Source organism: Sphaerodactylus townsendi, linkage group LG10 (genome assembly GCF_021028975.2).
Source record: "Sphaerodactylus townsendi isolate TG3544 linkage group LG10, MPM_Stown_v2.3, whole genome shotgun sequence".
Lineage (NCBI taxonomy): Eukaryota > Metazoa > Chordata > Lepidosauria > Squamata > Sphaerodactylidae > Sphaerodactylus > Sphaerodactylus townsendi.
This window is the reverse complement of record NC_059434.1, coordinates 1168692-1181919: the sequence shown is the minus strand read 5'-3', so window position 1 is coordinate 1181919 and position 13228 is coordinate 1168692. Positions and strand designations below refer to the sequence as shown.

The following is a 13228-nucleotide window of genomic DNA, read 5'->3' as shown; positions in this document are numbered from 1 at the left end:
CCTCCCCCCCGCGCCGCCCGTGAGCGCAGGAGCCCCCGGCGGGCCCCACCCTGGCTGTGCGTGTAGTAGATCGTGCCGGCCTGAGCCCCCGCTCCGCCCCCCCGCGACTAGACATGTGGATGTGGCAGGTGTGATGCATCGCCCAGGTTGTGCGGGGGGAGGAGGAGTGGGGGGGGGACTCTTCGAGGGGGATGCTGCGCGGAGGAGGCCGCCCCCCCCCGCCCCGGCATCACTTCCCCGCCGCCGCCGCCCGAGCTGACGAGCGAGACGTGCCGGATGTGGCTGCCCGCGGGCGGCTGGGCCCTTCGGGGGTCTCCTCAGTGGCTCCTGGTAGATGTTGTTTTGGCAACCGCCCCCCCTCCCCCTCCCCAGCCGGACAAGGCTGTGCCCGGATCGTCTCCTGTTTGCACGGGAAGCTCTGCAAGGAGCCGCGGGGCATCTTCCTGGGCATCGCTGCGCTGCTTACATCGGCCAATTGGATCTCCAGGGATGCCCCCCCCCCCCCCCCCGCCGCACGATTCTCGCCCACATTCATCTTTCGACAACGTTTGGTTGCCTGGAGAGAAAAGCTAATAGGCGACAGCGCCCCCCCCCCCCACCTCAGGAGGACCTCCCGGATACATCACAGGGTCTTTCATTGGCCAGAGGCTGCACGTGTCAGCCAGAAAAGAGCTGAGACATGGCATTCCCACCCCCACCCCAAAAAACCAACCACATATTTGCCTAGGCCACAATGGAGCCTGATGACATCACAGGGCAACACTGCGGGGGGAGGGGGACACACACACAGTTCAGTGTAGGGAAGAAATGCATGCAGGCTGCCCCCTTTGAAGGCTCTGCCAGTAGCCTCTCTGGGGAGTGGACAGAGCCGACGGCCACCTTCAACATGATGGAACTCAGTCCTGCATTCCCCTTTGTAGGGGACAGTCCAATTGGGGGTGAACCAGCACTTCTGCACCCAGATCATCCACACAGCCGCAGCTGGCAGTCCCTTAAGCAGGGTCAATGCCTTGAACCCCCGAGGAGCAGAGTCCCTGGCCAGAGACAGGCAACAGCAGGCAGGCCACCTTCCTTGCCTTGGAAATCCTAGAGGATTGGAGTGGCTGGCTGCTGTCACTTGAGGGCCAAAAAGAGTGGCAGGGCCTGTCCTTGGTCCCACCCCCACCCCCACCCGAGCTTGCCACTTCTTCCACAGCAGGGCACCATTTCATTGCCTCTGGTTTCCTAAGCCCCTCCTCCCCCACTTGTGTCTGCTGGAGGGGAAGTGGCAGCCCCACCCAAGACCCTGCAGCTGCCGGGAGCCACAGGAGCCAACTGGGCCTCAGCCCCAGGAGTGCCGGGCCCTGCTCCTTGGCCAGACCAGCCAAGGCAACCTATCGCACTTCAGACCGGCGTTGTCCTCCTTCCTGCCTCCCCCTAACACAGAGAGGCATCCTCGGAAAGTGAGAGGTATCCCAGCTACACGCAATGAGCAGAAATTCAGCAGAAGGCAGCTGCTCCCCACCCCCACCCCTGCGGCTGATTCCTCTTGTTTCAGTTATATTTGCAAACCATTTTGTCACTTGCCTGTATACTCTGAGCATATGTGGAATAAATAATTAATAAATAGCCATTGTTAAGATCCGGTGCCTGCCCTCATCCGCCCAAAAAAACTGGATTAGGGTTAAAGAACTGAATAGAAGAGAGAAGAAGAGGTTTGGAGTTATACCCCACCTTTCTCTCCTGTAAGGAGACTCAATGTGGCTTACAAATTCCTTTCCCCACCTCTCCCCACGACAGACACCTTGTGAGGTAGGTGGGGCTGAGAGAGTCCTGAGAGAACTGTGACTAGCCCAAGGTCACCCAGCAGGAATGTAGGAGTGCGGAAACACATCTGGTTCACCAGATAAGTCTTCGCCACTCAGGTGGAGGAATGGGGAATCAACCCCAGTTCTCCAGATTAGAATTCACCTCCTCTTAACCACTACCCCACGCTGGCTCAATGCCCAAGCAGCCACAAGTCCCACCCCCTCTCAGTGCACTAAAATGTCATGGGTCAGCTGCTGACCCCTCCTCTGGGGAAGATAAAACAGAGACAGGAGTCCGCGTGAGAGAGGAGATGTCTCACTGTGTCTGCAGCCTTCCAGATCGGGGGTCCACTGTGCCTGAGAAGACCCAGTTGCGGTCAGCATCGCCGGAGGACTCACCAAAGCCCACTGGAGCAGAGGAGAAGGTGGTTCTGGCCAGAAATACAAGACAAACAACCGAATGCCTGGCTGCAAGACCACCATACATCACTACCTGGCAGCATAATGCGGCTGGACAGGGCTGGTGCGCTCCACACAGCAGGGAATCCCAAAAGGGCTTGTTGAATGGCAGCTCTGTCTGTTATTCCAGCAAAAACAAGGACCTGTTGAAGGAGTCAGTGAGATTGGACTGTCTGGACCTCTGGGCTGGCATCTGGGACTGGGACACAACGACGCTCTACCTGACATCGATTTATTCAGTGTGCTTCCTGCCTCCAGTCTTCAGGGTGTAAAATAAGGCCTCTGGGAGGAGCTACATAAGCCTGGGCCAAGAATAACCCATTCTCTGAATGCTGAGACTGCTGAGGGCACTCGGCACACGTCATTTGGTCTTGCATCCCTAATCCCATTTGCATTGTTCATTGTATCTCTTACACTGTATTGTTCACATTGTTGCTCTAACAACTTTGTACTCCTCGTCCTTCTTCATTGTCCTTTTCGTGTCCTGTAATGTATTATCACATCCCTCCCCTCCTTGCCTGTCTCATCTTCCAACTTTAAACCAACTGGTCCTGGGGCCGGGGGGGGGGGGGGGTATGTTTATTTTGCTCCAGGGCTCAGTTGGCTGAGAACAGGCTGGCATGGCCTGTGACCTGGTTCCTGTGCTTTGAACATCAGCTTGACAAGCAGAAGCCCAACAGGTACAGCATCACTCCATCTCCAGGCTTCGAAAAACCAAACCTGTTGAGATTTTGGTAAAAGAACCCAACCAGAGGTAGAAAAGGAGGGCAGGCTGCTTGTGGCTCATGGCTTTGCCTGCTGGGCAATGAATTTCTGTGGGACAGCATTAAATGCTCCTTGCTTTGGTCTCAGAGTCTTCTGTTAAACTATAATACCGCACATATTCAGTATAAACATTTGCCTTTGTGTAGCACCCATTATTTGCTTTGCTTCCTGGCAGAGGTGACCCCTCCAAGGTCCCTCAGCATGACCACGTGAACACTCTTGAGCTAGAATGATGCCCAAACCGGAGCGGCTGTTGGCAGCACTTCAGTTCCCGCCCCACCACGAGGCCAAGTGGCCAAGGAAAAAAATCCTGTCTTTTCAACAGTTGGCTTGGCATACTTTTCAGGACATGCAGGCATTCCCTTATAATTGGTGCAGATCAAACTGATATTCAAGGACTATCAAGAGGGACCAGTTTAAAAGCTGACAGCCGGAGCACTTCCAGAATATCTGCATGTCAGAAACAGCACTGGAAGATTTTACCCGCTTTCTGGCCTTTGGGGGCTTCCCTCAAACTGCTACACATTTTCAGAACCAAGACAAGTTTACATGGAAGCAAGTCCCCCCCGCCCCAGTAAAAGCCATTCTTCTGCTTTCTTACTTGGGAGTATGTTCAGTTGATCTCATTGGGGCATCCTTCCAGTGAATGTGCTTGCAGTTCATCCTATTAGTAAGCTAGGCTGAGAGAGGTTGAGAATTCACTAGCTTCCACATACCTTTCACAGGACAGCAGTATGTGTCACTCCAGAAGCACTGTGGATTGGGGTAACCACCCCAGGCAATGATGCAGTGGTAGTGTCACCCCAGATTCTGAGAAATTCAGGTTCAAATCCCCACACTGTCATGGAAACTAAATGAGTGACCTTGGGTCAGTCACTCCTGGCCTAGCCTACTTCACAAGGTTGCTGTTGTGAAGATAGAATGAAAATGAGCAAAACTGTGTTGTAAGCTGCTTTGAGTCTGCCACTGGAGAGAAAATATGGGTATAAGTACCACATATACTTGCATATAAGTCAAATTTTTCAGCACATTTAATAGTAGAGCTAATAGTAGATGGGGCTACATTTTGAGGGTCCATAGCTTTGGACCCCTAGAACCAAACTTCACCAAACCTGGGTGGTATCATTAGCTTCCATTGGAAACAATGGGGGATGGGCACTCCCTGTCCAAAAGCCAGGACCAAAGGGAGTGCCCATCCCCCACAGCCTCCCAATGGCACACAGTAGATGGGGCTAGATTTTGGGGGTCCATAAGTTATGGACAAAGGAGTGCCATCTGTTGAAGCAACAATGGGCTCAGGGCGAGCTGATTACAGGGTCCATAACTTTGGACCCCTGAACCAAACTTCACATCAAAACCTGGGTGGTATCCCCCAAAGGGAGTCACTTATCCCCAGTATTTCAATAAGGCAACAATAGATAGAGACTGGGTTGAGGTCCATAACTTTGGACCCCCTGGACAAACTTCATCAAACCTGGGTGGTATCATCAAGGAGGAAGGTCTCCTAAAGATACTCTGAAATGTTGAGTACTGCTAACATAAACATTCCTCCCCTGACCAAAAATCCAGTTTTGAAGGATTTTAACTTGTGTTTTAGCTTGGTTGCTGGTTGAGCTGAGGTTTTTGTACTTTTAAAGTTATTGTTGAGACCATATTGTTTTTGTTGACCCCCTTTTCCACTTACAGAGCTAGTTTACTGTTTTTCTTTGAAATAAATATTCAGAAACATTTAACCTACTGATGCCTCAATTAATGTAATTTTATTGGTATCTATTTTTATTTTTGGAATTTACCAGTAGCTGCTGCATTTTCACCCTCGGCTTATACGTGAGTCAATAAGTTTTCCCAATTTTTGGTGGTAAAATTAGGTGCCTCAACTTATATGTGGGTCGACTTATACATGAGTATGTACGGTACCTAAACAAATGAGTTCAACCGTTCGGGGGATTCTGTGCTTCCCTCAAGAAGCCGCTGTTCTGCAGAGGCCACTGGCAATGCGGCAAGGATGAGACCAGATGGCTGGAGGCTGACAGAGGGAGCAATATGGCTGGACTCCAGCTGGACCACTGATGATCTGACTGGCAAGATCCGTGCCAGACCTCGCAGTCTCATGAGGCTGGGTGGAAGGTGGTGCGGGCAGTGGTGGGATTCAAACATTTTAACAACAGGTTCCGATGGTGGTGGGATTCAAATAATGACTGTTAAAAAGTATTACAGTATTTTTAGTATCACTTTTTATTTTAAGTATTTAAAAATATTAATACTTAATTAAAATATTTTAAGTATTTAAAAAGTGATATTTTAAATTTTAACAACAGGTTCTACAGAACCTTTGGAACCCCCTGAATCCCACCTCTGGGTGTGGGTTGCTCCTGTGGCCTAGAGACTGGGGCCTCCACCAGGGCCAGCTGTTGCTGCATGCGAGGGGGGGGGGACTATCAACAAGCTACAAAGCACCCAGTCTCCAGAACTGCTTTTTTTCTTGCCCCCTCCCCACCCAGTGCTTGCTGTAATCCCTGAGTGCACGTCAGGAAGGCATCCTTACATTCACCATCTTCTTTCCCAAGGCAAGCTGTCAATTTTTAGGTTAAAAGTGGCTCTCGGAGAGATGGTCCCCTGCATGCCAGAAGTATCAGCCAAGGCCTCGGTGTAGGTAGAAGAGGTGAGAGCTGCTCATTCCCAGAGGGCACCCAAATGGGAGGAGTGTTGCCAAGAAGAGAGTCAGGGTGCAAAGGGTCAGTACAAAATGTAATCAGTTTGATTAGGTGAGGAAGAAATGCTTAGGGGCAGAAAATTAGCATACCTCCGATGATGCATCGCTATAGTAATCTCTGTTCCAATCTCTCTGACACAGATTCCCACCTGCAGGATCTTCAACGGACATTTTTGGAATTACAATACCCGCCTGGTAACAGATCAACAAAGCCAGAGTGATATCAAGAGATAACCTGCTGCAAGGTAGGCCTAAATGAAACAGCAACAGGATACCACTGGTGGTCACATGCAGCTCTCAGCTCAAACTGGTTCAATGTAGCATTCAGGACTTGTAACCTGTGCTATACCTTTTCCAACATAAAGATGACTGGAGATTTGTAAATTCATCTGCCACTTCCTGGACCATCTTTGTTCAAGAATGTTCCGCTTGGGTCTTACCGCCTTGGGAACAGAAGTAGGCAGGCACTAGGACCCAAGCAGACATTCTAAACAAAGATGGTCCAGGAAATGGCAGATGAATTCACAAATCTCCAGTCATCTTTTTGTTGAAAAAGGTATAGACAATGGCCATTCCGCACGGTAGAATCATACCTGGTTACAACCGGTTTCTTACAATCCAGGTCTGTTTTATCCTGGTTTCTCCCTTCACATGGCTGCCTGTTTTGTAAAGGAATCCAGTGAAGACCAGGAGGAAATATCCATTTTCTTTTGCATGAGCCCAGGACTTCTGCATTTACATTGCAAGCGTATCGGAGCATACTCGGTGTCACGTGTTCTGATTGGCTGTTGGTTTTGAATGGCAGCTTGAATGAACGTCAGGTGGGGAGATCAGGGGGACAGGTGGAGGGGTGGGGAGATCAGGCGGTTGGGTGGGAAAAATAAACTGGTTCTGCTCCCATGGCGTTTGCAAGGTAGCAGGCTCACCCCAGGAGTTTGTAAAAGAATCACCAATCTGGCAAGTTTTGAATCGGGAGGAGGGAAATATTGTGGGGCAAACCCGCTTGAGGACCAGGAACCTTGCGAAATTCTTGTGTGGAACGGGGTATTTCTGTTGCTCAACCCAGGATATTTAGACTGTGCAGAAATGGCCAATGTTACTGCTTTCACAAAGGGATTGGAAAGCAAACCTTTTCTTGCCCCCTAATGCATTGCCTATTATGGACACAGGCTCTGGGGTCACAGGGCTTCCCATAAACCAAGATGCCAACACTGTCCCCATATTCCCTTTAACAACCTAACCACCAGACCTAAAAATATCAACCATATCACCTCAGGTTCATTGACTGCTGGAAGATGCCCCAATGTTATATCCCATCAAGCATCAGCAATGTCCTTCTCTCTACATCAGAGGAACAGGTCAGTCCATATGTAAAACAAAAAATTAAATTAAATTTGACATTAAAAATTACAGCACTCAAAAATTAGTAGACAAACGTTTTACTCTTCTAGGAAATTCTATTGCTGATCTGAGAGGGTAGCCCCCTGCTGGGCATTTATCAGCAACATGTCCTTGAGCACATAGATGGGAGCACCTCCTGAAACAGGCAGAATCACACCAGCCCAGGCGCATATTCTGCTCCCCAATCAAATTTCCCGGTCTTTTGCAATCCCAGAGGAGAAGGACAATAACAGAGGAAAGAGAAGAGGCCATAAGAGTCATGGGAGGGAGGCTGCGACTTCGCGTGATCCCACGTCTTCTTTCTCATTCCAGCACTGCAATCTAAAATTAGCTGCAGATGAAGGTCAGATGAGATTTTGAGATGCCTTGTGTTGGGGAAACACATCATTGCAAAACAACGATCGTGAAGCATCTGATAAAATGGAAAGGGAGGGGCGGAGTTCTCATTCAGTGTCTTCCTCTGATCGAAAACTCCAGGATAATCTGAACCCAATATGGAGAGAACTAAAAGGGACCCAGTTCCAAATAAATATAACCCTTGTAAACCACTGCCTGCCTGGGATGAGGCCTAGGAGGGAAAATGCATAGAGTTCATCTGCATGTTAATGCATGCACATTGAGTCTTCTGCCAAAAAGGAGAATTTACAGTATATTCCAGGCAAACTGGGCTGGTTGATCAAGCTTCAGGGCATTACATATGTAAGCAAAGATGGCTTGTGCTCAGGAAGCCAAGAAGCTGCTTAACAGAAATGTGGCACCTTTGGGAACAATTTAAGCTCTGAATATGCAAAATCATGTGTAACTTTGGAATCATTCTTAATTATGTTTCTTCCACTTTTTAAGTTACTGTGATATAATCATTAAGTTGAAAAACATTGTACAAATGGCCTTCTGCCCCACATTTGGAAGCAGCTGGGGCAAAAAAACTTATCTGCCCCCTGTTCTGGGGCAGCACTCGGCAGAGCACTTTGAAAGCCATTTAACCTGCCAAACCCTCTGGGTTTTTGTGCCAGACCACACCTAAAGAAGTGGATTTGGTCTGTTAGGACACTCGCAACAATGAGCTTTCTTACATCTGAACAGCAAAGGCTGTTTCCACTGAGCTCCCTACTTCTAGGAGTGGCGTCAGGGCACAGACCTCAGGAAGGCTGCGACACGATCGCAGAGCCAGGGAGAGGGAGAGGAGGGCTGGCAGGAGCCTGGAGAAGCACCACCAGGAAGGCCAGCAGCCGGCGGGAGCACCCTGTGGAGCAAAGGCTTCTTCCTCTGGGGTCAAAGCTTTCTCCAGAGAAAGAGCCTGCTCAGGAGTAAGACCAGGGAAGCAGGATCCAGGAGTGGCCTTCCCAGCTAAAGGAAGACAAAAGGCAGCTGGCTGAGGCGGAGGTGTGGCCAGGTGGCCTGCCAGTGCTAGTAGAGAGTGCAGAGCCCCTTGGAGGTGGAGAAGGTGGCATTCCTGGCTGTTGTGATGGAATTTAGGATTTCAAGATGTTCTCTTCTGTTACTCTAGCAGGAGTCTGCAACCTGCGGCTCTCCAGATGTTCATGGACTACAAATCCCATCAGCCCCTGCCAGCATGGCCAATGCTGGCAGGGGCTGATGGTAATTGTGGTCCATGAACATCTGGAGAGCCGCAGGTTGCAGTCTCCTGCAAGTCTAGTGTGTTAATTTGAAGACCTTCCCTAAAGGGAACACAGGCAGTTCAGTGAGCTAAAAGTGAACCTGTTGGAGCTGCTCCTTAGAGTAAAGCTATTTGAACTGCTCCTCATTCATTTGGCCTCTTCTGTTGAAACCCATAAACATTCCAGTGGCCGAAGGGGATGATGGGGGGAATTTATTCCCCTTTGGTTATGGTAAAGCACGCCCCCTCCCCCTCCCCCACCCCGCCCCACCTGCTGCTTAGCCCTGGGCCAGGGCTGAGGGCCACAAAGCCATTAACATCCCTCTGTTGCATGTCTGGCATCCTGGATTTTGTTTGACTGAGGGAAGAAGACGGACGTGGGAATGGGGGGATGTGGCTCTGGCCCTGGAGGTATCAGGGGCAGAGCAATTAAATGGTGGAACTCACTCCCAAGGGACCCAGTGATGGCCATGATCATAAATCCGGTGTCCTAGCTAGAGAATAGTATAAAATAGCTATTTTTGGTTATATGAAGAGAATTTTGATCAGTCCTTCAACGAAATAAGATTGTTTTCCTCCTTTCTTTGCATGGACTGAGGAGACCCCGTTCGATGGAGGCTTGTTGCTGCCCAAGATCACCCTGAAGTAAAAGCCCCAATGACCAAGGAAACATCCAAGTAAATACCAGATCCATTAGACAGGATAGTCAAATTACCTTTCTGAGTAATTGGCAGAGATAAAACCATCCACTGTACCAAATTAGCATAGATGTCACGGTGAGGCTCCATGGGAACACGCCTGCCTAGTGTCTGAAATCACATGACCCCAAATGCCTTGACTGCTGGAGACAGAGAACAGAGTTTGTGAACATAAAACAGCACGCCTAGAGTTTCTTGACAGGCAAAGGATGCCCCCTCTCCCTTGCCCGCTTGGCTCTGCCTCCCCCTTTAAAGGAGGATCCCCGGCCCCACAAGGCAGCCCGAGGGAGGCCTCCCCTCCTCTCTCTTTTGGGACTTGTCACCCAAGGATCTCCCCCTCCCCTAAAAACATTTATGGGCTCAGCCTTGGCTGTGACAAAGAAGTTTTTACAATGGCATACCCCACACTAAAACCTTCCCAGCATTATACCTCATCATTTTCTCCTTCTCCCCTCAACTTCCACTTGATTTTTCCTTCTGGGGACATATTTCACGTACCCATAAGTACAGGACAGGTTCATCACATAATAACGTTTTCAGTTGGGGTCATACTGCTGCTGCTCCAGCTTTTCCTTCTCTAGCTTTACCCTCTGTGGTCAATAAAAATCTTACTGAATCTGAATGGTTTTCTCTTCATTCCCTCAATATTGCTTCCAAATATTTTATTGACTACTTATTATTTCATTTATACTCCACCTTTTTCCACAATGGAAAAAGCCCTTCGGGGGTTGGGCGGTCTATTAAGTCTAATAAAATAATAATAATAATAATAATAATAATAATAATAATAATAATAATAATAATAATAATAATAATAATAATAATAATAATGGGAACCCAAAGTAGTTTGTGTCATTTTCCTCTCTTCCATTTTAAATACACAGAGAACAGGTGGGCTATTCTGCAACTGACTGGCCCAAGAGGACACAACTGACGTCCATGGCAGAGGGGTTATTCGACCCTGGGTCCCGACGCCACACTGGCTTTCTTGTACAGAACAGATTTTTTTTAATGCCAAAGTCAGGTGCCCTTGTGAATGCCATACCCATATGCTCCTCAGTCCATGATAAGAACTCCTTCTGTACATACCTAGAGACTTTCAGCAATGAGATTTATGGACTTCTGTTCCAGTGTATACATTCTTTATGCTTCTCCCTTCTGTTCTTTTGAATAAGAGATAGTCTTCATTTCCTTTATCCCAGTCATGTTTCATCCACTAAGTCTCAATGACGTCTAGCAGGTCATAATTACCTTCCAAGATCTGGGTTTCGAGTTCATCCTGTTTGCTTCCCATGCTGTGCATTAGTATGTAGACATCAGAGACTATGAGCCTTGCACTCAAAGGGTTTCCCCATCCTATTTTCCTGCAAATTATCTGACACCTCCCTCTCCATGCAGCTTCCTCTTGTCACATGTGTTGTTGTTCCTAGCACTTTACTGCTTTGTTCTGGGCCTTCAAAGCCCTCCTGCCCAGGTCTCCAGGGCTCTCAGCAAGCGCCGCCTCCTCCTCCTTGTGGGGGAGGGCCCCCTCACCTCTGCCTTCGCTAGCAGCCCCTCGTTCTGATAACGGAGTCCAAGCAACTACACCCTTCTGCTTGTCGCCTCCAGCCTCCTGCTGTCTCCTTCGGTGCCGTGACCTTCAACACACATGGGCGGACTGACCTTTAGCCCCCCCCCCCAAAGTCCTGGTTGACTGATGGTCCAGGGGTCCATGCCGCCAGTGCTACCGTGGCCTTGAGCAAGGCAGGCATGACCTTCTGCAAGCCCCTCCGTTGTGCAAGGTGGGTGCAGCCCTTTGGCTGCTGAGATGGGTGTGAGCCAGTGTTTCCCATCCCTCACAGTGAGGTGCGTGTGAGCCAGTGGGGGGGGGGGGGCTTTCTGCAAGACCTGCGTGAGCCAGCTGTTCCAGCCTGAGTGTGGAGCTGCCAGCACTCCCACTGTGAACCTCCAGCCCTTGCAACATCAGCGTGGCCCCAGCCAGCAGCCCTCACCAGGCCCAAGACCGGTGGTTTGCTCTTCTTCCTCCCCCCTCACCTGGAAGGGCAGTCCTGGGTGGCTCCCAATCCAGCCTTGTCAACTAGAAGGAGCCATGAAAGCCCCACTTGTGCCTTTCACTGTTCTGGCCAGAGCCTCGGGTGATGATCTGTTGAAGATTGCTTCAGAGTCATCAAATCCTCAAACATTTGAAGCTACAAAAAGGTGGGCAGGGATGATGCGAAGGACCTGGCCAGTCAGCGGACAAGCCCTCCTTGCACTGCGGAAGGAACAGGGCAGGGGCCACAGACCTCTCCTTGTGGGAGCTTCTGGTGTCTCTGCTCCAGGACCCAGCCCCCCGGGCCCATGGGAGCCAGTCCCTGACTCTGCTGCTGCTGCTGCTGTTTGGAGGGTCTGGCAACACTCTGCTGGCACGCAGAGATCACTGACCAGCGTGGGCCCATTTGGAGCCACTTCCTGCAGCCAGCAAGGCTTGGGCTAGCTAGCCCTTGGGATGGCAAAGGGAGGTGAGGCATGAAGCATAGATGGGTTTTTCGTGAGAGGTTAAACTGAAAAGCATTCTCTGGTATATTCACCCCTCCCTTCAGACCTGCATATCCTGAGATCTTTGCTCACAAGAACAGTTGTATTGTCAACAGTTAACTTACAGTGCAGCCAAGAAGGAAATGGACTAATTTTAATTAAAAATCTATTACAATGAATCGTATAAGGAATTAAGAAAAATAAGAACTCCCATCTTCTTCCCTCTGCTTCCTGCTTTCTTGTTTTGCCCGTGTGACCCCCACTCCCTCTCTCCCCAGCCCAGCCACTGCCACATTTCCTCTGCTTCTTAAAACACACAGTTGTTGGGTTCTCCCCCTCCCCCACTCTGAATCCTCCATTCCCTCCCCTTGACTGATCCATACTCTTTAAAAAAACACCTCATGCAGCATCTTGTGTTGCTGGACAATCCGAGGTATTAGCTAATGGGGGGGGGGGGATGCCATGTACAGTTGTCATGGGTTACTTTGGGCAGATTTTGTCCCCAGCATTTTTCAATATTTCATATTTTTGTGCAAATCTGGGGATTATCAAGTCTGCTGAAACAAGAGGAAAAGGACGGCAACAGTCACTGAGAGCTTAAAAAAAATAAGGCCAAGGCTGATGGGGTAAATTAAATTTCCTTGGGAACTTTGGGGATTTTAACTGAATAATAAAATATATTTTATTTTATTTTGCACATACTTTAACACTGACTGTTCCCCTTGCAGGTATTTTTTAATCCAGACAGTGACTCACCTATCACCGTTACCTACAACACTTGAAAAACAGGCGACTTACAGGCTCTGCTCACCTGCTACAGTGACCACATGTGCATCCTGCCTTTATTTGCATACATCCATTTACTTTAGCAATGAACCCAGGGACCAGCATCTGGATAAATCACACATTTAGCTGTACATGTCCTGAATGTAACCTGAGAATTATTCAACATGTGTCAAGACAAATAAAGTATACATTGTACACAGATTACATGTGCTTTCAATGTAACTTGAACACAGCTACAGTGCAGTCTGTAGCAGAATTACACCCTTCTAAATTTGAAGAGTGTTAACTCTGCTTAGGACTGTACATCAGAAGAAGAAGAAGAAGAAGAAGAGTTGGATTTATATCCCCCCTTTATCTCCTGTAGGAAACTCAAAGGGGCTTACAAACTCCTTACTCTTCCCTCCTCACAACAAACACCTGTGAGGTAGGTGGGGCTGAGAGAACTGTGACTAGCTCAAGGTCACCCAGCTGGCATGTGTTGGAA

General features: G+C 49.2%; 1 long non-coding RNA gene across 3 annotated transcripts; it reads left to right on the top strand.

Annotated features, from left to right (window-relative positions):
* Positions 1–13: 13 nt before the first annotated feature.
* LOC125440136 lies at positions 14–12948 on the top strand. 3 transcript variants are annotated; one of them, XR_007245640.1, is made up of 6 exons: positions 14–128; positions 5579–5673; positions 5866–5969; positions 7001–7082; positions 9345–9420; positions 12687–12948. It is a non-coding gene; the product is annotated as an uncharacterized LOC125440136 (long non-coding RNA). The 3 variants fall into 3 exon arrangements; XR_007245642.1 differs by lacking the exon at positions 9345–9420; XR_007245641.1 differs by lacking the exon at positions 14–128 and having other exon boundaries at positions 5493–5673.
* Positions 12949–13228: the final 280 nt, after the last annotated feature.